Source organism: Sinocyclocheilus anshuiensis, unplaced genomic scaffold (assembly GCF_001515605.1).
Source record: "Sinocyclocheilus anshuiensis isolate Anshui unplaced genomic scaffold, SAMN03320099.WGS_v1.1 scaffold235, whole genome shotgun sequence".
NCBI classification, from domain to species: Eukaryota; Metazoa; Chordata; class Actinopteri; order Cypriniformes; family Cyprinidae; genus Sinocyclocheilus; species Sinocyclocheilus anshuiensis.
In genome coordinates, this window is record NW_015552562.1 from 752,990 (window position 1) to 762,360 (window position 9,371).

General features: G+C 36.5%; 1 pseudogene; it reads right to left on the reverse strand.

Annotated features, from left to right (window-relative positions):
* Positions 1–8,818: 8,818 nt before the first annotated feature.
* Positions 8,819–9,371, reverse strand: part of LOC107664718 (ganglioside GM2 activator-like) — a 2,821-nt pseudogene continuing 2,268 nt past the window's right edge.

Consider the following 9,371-nt stretch of genomic DNA (forward strand, 5'->3'; position numbering starts at 1 on the left):
TATTGGATGGGAAGTGCCCTTCATTGTTCCGTCCATTAACTGAAAACTGGCTAGACTAATCGATTCTTGGGATTTAAGAATCGATATCGTTCCGTAAAAATGAGAATCGATTAATATCGAGATATCGATATTTTTTACCCAGCCCTGAGATATATATATATATATATCTTCAGTGTCACACAATCCTTCAGAAATCATTCTAATATGCTGATTTGCCGCTCAAGAACTTTCTTATTATATAAACAGTTGTGTGGCTTAATATTTTTGTGGAAACTGATACATTTCTTCAGAATTTTTTGATAAATATACAGAACAGCGTTTACTTGAAATAGAAATATTTTGTACAATTATTAATGTCTTTACTGTCAGTTTTGATCAATTTAATGTGTCCTTGCTAAATAAAAATAATTAATTTATTTCAACCCCCTTACCCTTACTGACTCTAACGTTTGAACAGTAGTGTACTGTACATAGACTCTAGTTAACAGTGTTAAGCAAAATGAAAGACAAATATTCTAACTTCTCCAACGGGATGGTCTTCCTGCTCAAAACATTAATACGCTTATTGTTCAGTTTATTATCATGCTGTCCACACATTTAACAAGCCCTGAAATTCAGGAAGAATGCTGTCATACATCCATAGGGAGTAAAGAATGTGGCATTCTAGTGTGAACATCTGAAGATGGAGCTGAAGGTCGGCAGCGTTCACAGGTGATTTAACATTTTGAAGCTTACGTGCCAAAAGTCTGCAGAGATATAGCCTACACACGCGGCCTCAAAACACTCACAGGTGCAAAATATCTCTCCTTTGAGAGCAAAATCTCCTGTTTAGTTCAGGTAAGAGATGTGTTTCTCAACAAAACAAATTTTCACAGCTCACTTAAGATTTGAGAGCTGTAGCAAAGACTGTCAGTGAGTTAAATTTCACAATTTCACATTTAGTATGACTTTCAACTATTATCACCATGATTTTTGGGGCTTGATGGCCCCTTCTCTCCTTTCTCTTCAACTCTACTTTGGAGCCAACACCCTCATTCAAGAACAAAAATCAAACCTTGTCAAATCATCCTGGTTAATAACTACTGAGATTCTCACTGTCACTTGAGACTGTTTAAATGAGAAATGACAAGACATGTGCGGTTACGTGTCAGGGTGAGACACAAGCCAACCAAAACATGACACTTATGTTTCACGCAATCCACAGTTTGAAAGGAACCAAAAGCAAATTATGTCATCCTGCCCATATACACTTGTACAGAAACGCCCGCCTGGAGGGCATTCAGCTTTCTTCTGCTGAATGCCACTTATTTTTATCAGGTTTATATTAGGAACTAATGTACTAAGACAACGATATTAAAAGAGCAAACTCAGTATACACCTTATTAATCATGAAAACTATGTACAGAAAAGATGCAGCCAGAATACAAATTCAGCTTGCTTAATTTGCACGTAAGGCATTTTTCCATTGAAAAGCATTATAAAGAAAATGCTTAATATGGCTAAATGCATTCATATTCTGGGCTCAGCCGCTTGCTTATATAGCTTGCATCAATCAGTAAGGTGTATGCTGAATTTAATCTTTTAATATCGCTTAATACATTAGGACACATTATGCATTTTTTTTTTTTTTACAGAATTATCCACTATTTTTAGTCATTGAAATACTGCGGCAAGTGCTTTGTATGGATCGCAAGTGCCCAAAACTTGCAGTTTGTTCACATCACTTTGTTTTTCTTCTTTTGAGAGGTGATTTAAACTCGTAGCTTGAAACAGATGGAAAATTGACAGGGTTGTGCTGCAGTTCGATGGATGTTTTGCCCTCCAGGTCGCCACGCCAGTCATGTGGCCGAAAACTATGAATAGCATTTTAAAGGTCTACAACTTTCTAATAGTGAAACAATTTAGTAGGCTAGGCTTACTTTTCAAAAATTAATCAGCAATAAAAACCCAGAACAGGAACTGCTTGCATCTCATAATTCGGTTTAATCCACAACAAACGCTATTATGCATTTGCTGGCTGTCTGTGGCAGGGAACCAAATGTTCTGTAACTTTAATGAACCCATGGCTTTATTGCACTTCGCCGTCATGTGGTTATTTGCTTTTGATGCAGCTCCAATAGAGGCTGTAATAGTGAGTGTAAGGCTTTCTCTGTTTGGTCTTCAGAGAATTTTCACACTTCTCCAGTTGTCCATGTCAAGTATACTGACACATGGCTATGTGATTAACAGGACCAAATGAACTCTGGCTGTTTATAGATCACATTCAAACTTGCAGTGAGAAACTCGGTACCCTGTGTCTGTCACATCCAAGCCTAGTGAATATAAATCCTTCAGCAATCTGGGCTAATGAAAGCTTGACCCTGTTACTATCAAAGCCAGATTTCCCTGTATGTTTGAAGGACCCAGGAATGCATTGATTTTTCTCATGCATTTACATTAAAAATGTCAAATCTAAAGTGCCAATGATGTTCTAGTGGTTTTGAAAAAACATTAAAATGCAGTTTATTAAAATAAATGGCTATATATGTCTCTTCTATGATGAACATTTTCAATATGACTATGTGGTCAAATGCAATTTATTAAAATAATTATTATTATTTTTGGCTTATTATAATTATTAATGGCTATATATGTCTCTTCTATGATGAACATTTTCAATATGACTATGTGGTGCGACTGCCCAGAGTTAGGTGGAAAATTACAATTAAAATGCTGAAATTCTTGAAAAACAGAAATATTTAAATAAGTAGTTTGACAATCTACATAAAGCTGACAAGACCTCTGCAGACCCTCACGCATACGTGTAAAGGTCAGTTAAAATACATCACATTTTCCTCAGGTAAAACAGAATAACCCTAAGGAAAAGTCTTTGCACGAGAAAAAAAAAATTTAATATCTGTATAAAAAATATTCCATATTGAAAAACATGAACCAGTGACATAACACTTTTTTCCCCTTTAATGCATTCAAAAATACATTAAAAATGCAAGTCACAATCAAAATAACTAGGTTAAAAAAACACACATAATACTAAATAAAAAAGGTCCAATTAAAATACTGAAATTCTTAAATTAAAAAAAAAGTTTCCATAAATATCCTAAATAAGTTTCCATAAATACTTAAGGGGTCAATCTACATAAAACAGACATAATCAGGTCATTAATTATTGATTTTCCTATTCCTTTTTTTGACATATCACATGTCACTTATGAAAACGTTCATTTTGTTCGTCAATTAATTAATTATAGTTAATTATATTTACAAAGCTGTGTACCAAAATGCATTCATTAAAACCGCTAAATTATAACATTTACAGATAGTGATACAAATGTTTTCCAAAACGTACGAAACCAACAGGTAAGCTATACAAGAGGGTGCGTGGCTAAAAACTACATTTAAATTACATTTAAAAGGAGTTCATCTTTTTTACCACCTCGTATATCCTGATTTTGTCATTGACCGAAATGCAGAACAATTTAAAAGCGGGCACAAAGTGCTCAAACTTAAATGCTGGATAGCACGCCTTTAATTTGTCATAACGATGTCAGCAGCACATTTTAAACAACAGTAGATCTCAAACCCGGCGTCTGTTTCTAATTAAAACTTTCACAAGTCGACAAACTATGAGAGCTTTTGCATCGCACTAGGGAGGAAGTAACTAGTGATTTGAGAGAACCAAACAAGAGTGGCTCCCAGAATACAGACACATATGCACGTGCTGTATTTGCAATATTTCTCGCCTCTGACATTGCTGCGGCTCTCATTGTGAGTTTGCATTATTTGTGAACATCCTGAGAAGGTTTTAAAACGACCTACCTTTTTCCGGGAGACCTGGCCACAGACCTTGCTGTTGTGACAACCCATGCTCCTCTGCTCTGCCTCTGTATTCTAGCCCGTTGTCGCTGGTAAGTTTTTGGCTGTCTGCAGCAGTTCAAATATGAGCTGAGCTCTCATTGTCGAATAGGCTGAGAGTGAGCAGAGGGGCGGGAACTGCAGCGTCAGGGCGGCGTTCCGAAAACGCAGGATGCATTTACACGAACAAGCGGGAAATTGGTGAATCTGTGCACAGCTGCGTAAACTGATGCACACCGCAGCTTCCTCGAATGCAAAAAATAATCATAATAATAATAATAGGCTAAGTAAATAAAGAAATAAATAAAATAGTTTATTTATACAACAGTATGTCCCTAAATATTATGTTCATTGTTTTCCCCCCTCATTTCTTTCTTTCTATGTAATGTATTTTTTTCTCTCTCTTTTGAATTTTAATTGCCGTATTGTTTGGCCATCCTTGAACCCCTGTCTCTCTTTTTTGGCGTATGTTTTTTCACATTTGTATTTCCTGAGCAAGTGTTTAATAAAATAAAATAATAAATAAATATGTCCCTAAATATAATAAAGCTAAATTAAGTCTTTATTAAATAAAGTAATTGTTTATTAAATAATTTTACATTGTTTATTATAAAAATATTAACAAAATAGAAAACATGACAGAATAACACGGTGGATATCGCATTTTGCATACAATTAAAAATTGTCTTTTTAAATACCGACCAGATACAATACTGATTTTGGCGGGAACTCTCTCTCTTTTTTTTTTTTTAAATGGCGTTTATCGCATTTTGGAACCAAACTCTTCATATGCATGTCTGGATCTGGGTATTTGGTGCTAAACCACGTTCACTGACAATGTTTAATTTATGTTTATGCCATAAGGAGGCCATAGTTACAGGTCACATGGTAGCTCAAACACATTGAAGTAATGGACACCGTGCATTACAGTTAATATCACAGTTTGTAAACAGTTAAATATCTTGTATAAAAAATAAGGTTAAAAAGGAAAGTTTGATGTTTGAGCGTTAATTATAGACTATAGGCCCTACAGACAGATAGTTACTATCTATCTGGTCAACTAGAAAAACATTGCAATGAGCAAATTTAGCAGTAGTTTCTTTCCCTAAGTCAACTCTCTTCAAATTTAAATGAATTCTGACAGTAAAATGGCCATATTATCCAGCAGATTTGAATGAGGAGTAAAAATGTGAGGCTCACAGGTCAACAGAGTGAATTGTATTTTAAGCGGCCATATGAGTGACGTGACATGTGGCCAAGTATGGTGACCCATACTAGGAATTAGTGCTTTTGCATTTATCCCATCCTAAGTACGTACACACACACACACACGGAGCAGTGGGCAGCCATTTATGCTGCGGCGCCTGTGTAGAGGAATTCTGTTTAGAGAAACTGTCAAAACAGCAGTGATCCATAGTCAGCGGTGAGGTATGTGGATGCACATGCTGAATGTAAACATTACAAGGTTTATACTGGCTGCTAGTTATGATTTCATCACCAGTGTCATTTTAATGACAAATGAGTTAAACACTAAGTGTAAATTTAGAAAGAGAGAAGCATGGATATTTAAACCTTTCCACAATTCTGTCACTGCCTATTGTAACAACATATTGTCAAATATTCAGTGGAGAAAATATAAACGGGCAGATCTGAGCTCATCGTATTCACTGCTCTATATGGTGCATACAGTAGTGTGTCAGAGCTACATCTATCTTTGGCCTCTTGGCTCTCTTGTTTGGTATATATTAAGCGAAACATTGACTTCAGATCTTCTAGGTAATTTGAGACTTTCCTTTTTGTCGAAACTCTGTCTATTTATAGTGGGGTCTCTAATCTGTCATAAGAGCGATAGAGCAGTTGTTGCTGAGAAGTGTGCGTCATGACAAACTTTCCATTGACAGGCAGCTGCAGGGACTCGGCAGCTTAGTGGTGACAATAATAAAGTGAGTCGTCTGCTAGATCAGCTCTCCAGTTATCTACAGGAACAAAAACACAGCAATCGCATAAAACAGTATGTTTGGATTTAACATAGGATTTGCCAAAGTTAACGTTAGCTTATCACACACATGAGGTCAGGATTTGAAGGGAGAACAATGAATCAAGTCTGTTTTCCTTAACACTCGTCAGGACACATTTCCCTACATGAATTCTGAATTGTTCTGGTACCATTTTTGGACAATAATGATTTTAGGTTAGGTTTGTATTTTGTTACTATGGGAATTGAAAAATGATGTTTCAAACCTAAATGAGATTCTTTCTTCTGTTGAACACAAAAGAAGATATTTTGATAAATGCTGACAGTTGACAGTAGCCATTGACTTCCATAGTATTATTTATCCATACTAAGGAAATCAATGGCTGCCATCAACTGTTTGGTTACCAACATTCTTCAAAATATCGTTTTTTTGTGTTCTGGTTTATAGATTTGGAACAGCGTGAGTGAATGGTTACAGGATTTTCTTTTTGTGTGAACTATCCCTTTAAAGCAAGTGTATGTAGTTTTGCAACTTTGGAGCCCCCTACAGTTAATTGAGTGTATCATAATTACAGTGGATAGATAGTTTCCCGCCACAGAAAAAAAAAATTAAAAAGGTAACTGCAACTTTTTATCTCACAATTCTGACTTTTTTTCTTAGAATTGCAAGAAAAAACGTCAGAATTATGAAATAAAAAGTCACAATTACCTTTTTTTTTTCTTTAATCCCTGGCGAAAACGGGATCCCATAGAGCAGGGGTGCCCAAACTCAGTCCTGGAGGGCCGGTGTCCTGCAGAGTTTAGCTCCAACTTGCCTCAACACACCTGCTGGTAAGTTTCTAGTATGCCTATAAGAGCTTGATTAGCTGGTTCAGGTGTGTTTAATTGGGGTTGGAGCTAAACTCTGCAGGACACCGGCCCTCCAGGACCGAGTTTGGGCACCCCTGCCATAGAGAGTTGTACACATGCATTTAATGCTGGCGCAAAGCAATCTGCCATTTATATACTCCCAGAACAGACGTTTAGGGGGAATGTGGCCTTTCACCTTATTAGAAGTCATTTTGAATTTATATTTAAATGTACAAACATACATGGAGTTGCTTTAAGTTCATTGTTTGAGTTCACATAGTATATTTCTCCATTTCTAATGTTGTTGGGTGTGATTTTCTGCATGGTAAATGCATGTAGTCTGCCAGCCAGGAGTAGTATGTTCCACAAAGCTTTATGAACGTGCTTTGTGCCACAAAGCTCTTAAAAAAACCAGACGCAAGCTCTCAGTCAGCCAGGAGATAACATTCTTTCCATTGCTCCCCCTCCGACCCCAGGCATGGTGTAAGCCTCAAGGCCTCGCAAAACCTCTGTGTTTTCAAAGGGCAGAATAAAACATAGAAGTCCTACTGAGAATTCTGTCTGTTAGGTTGAATTGAAACTGTAAAAATAAAATTGTTATGCATAATAATACACTATGCTGTTCACATACTGCTGAGAGTTCTAAACTTCAGAGTTAAGTGTGTATAGGTGCATTTTAGTAAACAGCACATTTCTCATGTCAGGAAAGTTTTACAAGTGATGGTACATCTGGGTTCAGCAATCATTAGAAATGAAGAACATGGCTAGTCTTGCTCTCGGGGGAAATCTGCTGTGGTTGGTATTCCACCTGGACATCTGGATTGAGGGCTGCATGTACAACTCTTGAAAAACAGCCTGAAAAATCAGGAATGCAAGCAATGTTTACAGGAGGAGAACAAACCTAGCTGATGTTTTACAGTTGACCATATTAACATATTCTGGGAAAAAATTTATATCAGCATAAGAAAGTAATCAATGCACAGACGTCTTCATTTTAAAATCTTCACTGTTGTGAAATAATTTCAAATTATTTTGCCAAATTATATTTTGATTTTCATTACAATTTGTAAGTCAGAGCCAGATTTTAGACAGCTGTAGTTTCACAGAAAATCGCGTAGTGTTTGATGGGCATGGACTCAAGTTTTTTTTTAGCTTTTGACTCTTTTTCCATCTATTTGGAGAATATCAAACATGTTTGAGTCGATTTTAGAACTCATATTGTTGTCATGTGTCTCTAAGCAATGAGGTGCATGTTTCTGTATGAGTTTATTGTATTTAGAACAACTTTAAAGTCTGTTAGTGTGTGGGATCCTCAGTAATTTTTCTGTGTTTCCACACAAAGTCATGAAGTGTATGAATGATGCCTATAGGGTTTTAAAATCTGTCCAGATTTTAAAAGTCATGTAGTTTATTCCAGCCTTAACTGACATTCTTCTGTGGAAAGCACAATATTTTGTGCACTTTGCTCCATAAAACAATCATACAGGGACCAGAGGAAATCAAGCTAAAAAAAAGATAATAAAGTACCATATAAGCAGTCCAAGCAACTTCCCTCCACTGCCGCTCTCAAATCTCATTACTATTTGCATATATTTAAACTTTTGGTTATTTGGGCATTTTGCATCGCTGACATCACTGACACAGCTGTGCAAATGAGATTTAAGAGCTATGGCACAAAGGTACAAAAAAGAATAAACTCGTGTAGCATTACAGATTCACTGGGAAAAATATAATACATAACTAAAAGAAAACTGTTATTGATTTGAATGTTTATTAAGAACAACAATTTAAAAATTTTTTTTTTTTATCAGTAACTGAATTGGCTTCTTTTGCCACTGCATCACATTAGTGCATCACTCATCATTAATCACATTAGTGCATTAATCATGATGGGAATGGTAGAGGTTACAAGAGTTTGAATCCTGAACCCGTACCATCTCAAGATTAGTCCCGGACATTTAGCTCTTTGTTGACACTTTCCCAAAAGCCAGGAAAAGAGATTGCTACATGACAGCAACAACTACATTTCATTGTGTTGGTTGTGCAGTACTGGTGCTATTGAGAAGCTGACTTTGAAGGTGACATATCATGAAAATCTAACTTTTCCAGGTTTTAAGTGCTATAATCAGGTCCCTGGTGCATCTAGCAACCAAGGAGCAGTAAAAAATTGGGTATGTAGATACCAGATGATGGCCAATAGTAGTCCCCCTGGAAAAAACAGATAAATATTAACCTTAAAGTCGGCATGAAACGGAAGTTGCGATTGTCTTTTCTTCTCTGCTGTGATGTATATCCGAGTGAAACGGCATCTGAAATGAGAGGGCGGGACTTGATTTCATCCTTCGGGAATTGATTGGATCGTTGGAAGTTGGGGCGTTGCTAACAAAATGGAGGCAGATCTGAATGCCAGTTTGCAGTTAGTTGTTGAGGATTTCTCTCCACTGGATTCACCACCGACACCCCAGCATGAAGAAATGTTTTTTTTTTTTTTATTAAGGATGATGACGACGATCAACGGCACAAAACATGCCTAAACAGCACGCGCGCGAGAGAGAGAGAAAGACTGCCTGAATGACTGAGCGCATCCTCCATCAGGTTGTCATATTCATGAAAAAAATAATAATGAATTTGCAATGTTCTAAGAGTAATGTTGTCGTAATATCCTAATATCTTTTCAATGTTTAAGGGTAACGTA